The sequence below is a fragment of the Tenrec ecaudatus genome, chromosome 15 (genome assembly GCF_050624435.1).
Source record: "Tenrec ecaudatus isolate mTenEca1 chromosome 15, mTenEca1.hap1, whole genome shotgun sequence".
Lineage (NCBI taxonomy): Eukaryota > Metazoa > Chordata > Mammalia > Afrosoricida > Tenrecidae > Tenrec > Tenrec ecaudatus.
Genome location: NC_134544.1, coordinates 12,257,661 through 12,258,854, shown reverse-complemented (window position 1 = coordinate 12,258,854; position 1,194 = coordinate 12,257,661).

Genomic DNA, 1,194 nt, shown 5'->3' with positions numbered 1-1,194 from the left:
ATCTATGAGATCCCCCACATTGTAGTTAGATGTTAATGGATTGAACAGAAAAAGGGTAAAAGCAGATGATGCATGCTTTGAACAAAATGCAATTCTGTCTGATTCATAATATTCCTCCTAATATCACAATAAATCTATACTGGTTAGACTATTATCACAGTGAAATCCTTGAGAGCTGTATTGAAAAGGGAATGCCTTGCTTTTGCAAGACTCACACATTTCAGTTTTAGTGGAAAATGTTTGCATTGTCCTCCTCTGAAAGACTTGGCCTTGCACGAGTACTGCCTCCTACATTACTTCATCTAGGAAGGAAAGCACCAAACTCTCTGCTAGTAAGCTATTCCAACTGATTTGGACCCTGTAGAACAGAGTCAACTGCCCTTTCAGGTTTCTGACACTAAATTTTTCTGGATTCAGGCAGTCTTGTTTTTCACCCTTGGAACAGAATGACTGGTGAGTTCAAACAGCTGACCTTTTATTTAGTAGCTAAAATGCATAGCCCACTACACTACAATCCCATGGCTGTTGAGCCGATTGTGACTCTACCAGTGAAAGTACCCCTGTGGATTTCTGAGGCTTTAAATATTTATGGCATTAAAAACTCTCATGGATCTCCCACAGAATGTGGATGGTTTTGAACAGGTGACCTTGAAGTTAGCAACCCAAGGCGCAATCAATAGGCCACCAGGGCTTCTACTATACGATGGATAGTCGCTTACTCTTTATCAAGCAACATATTGCAATACAGTGTGGTGAACTCCTATATATATGAGAAAGATTTAGCTTCCTCTGCTGACTTATATAATTCATTTTCTTGCACCAATCCATTCAGAAAACAAAATAATCCACTTCCATCTAATAATTTCTGATACATAGTCACAACTATATGGCATCAGTTCTCAACCTGTAGGTTGCAATCCCTTTGGGGATTTAAAGACCCTTTCACAGGGGTTGCTTGATTCATAAGAGTAGCAAAATGATAGTTATGAACTAGCAACGAAAATAACCTTATGGTTGGGGGTCACTACATTGTGAGGAACTGTGTTAAAGGGTCATGAAATTCTGAAGGATGAGAACCACTGCTATATGGGGTTTCCAGGATTATAAATCTTTGTGGGAGTAGCTAGCCTTATATTTATCCCATGGAGGAAAAAATATATTTTAAGAAAAAATAATATTTTCTACAGGTTCCAC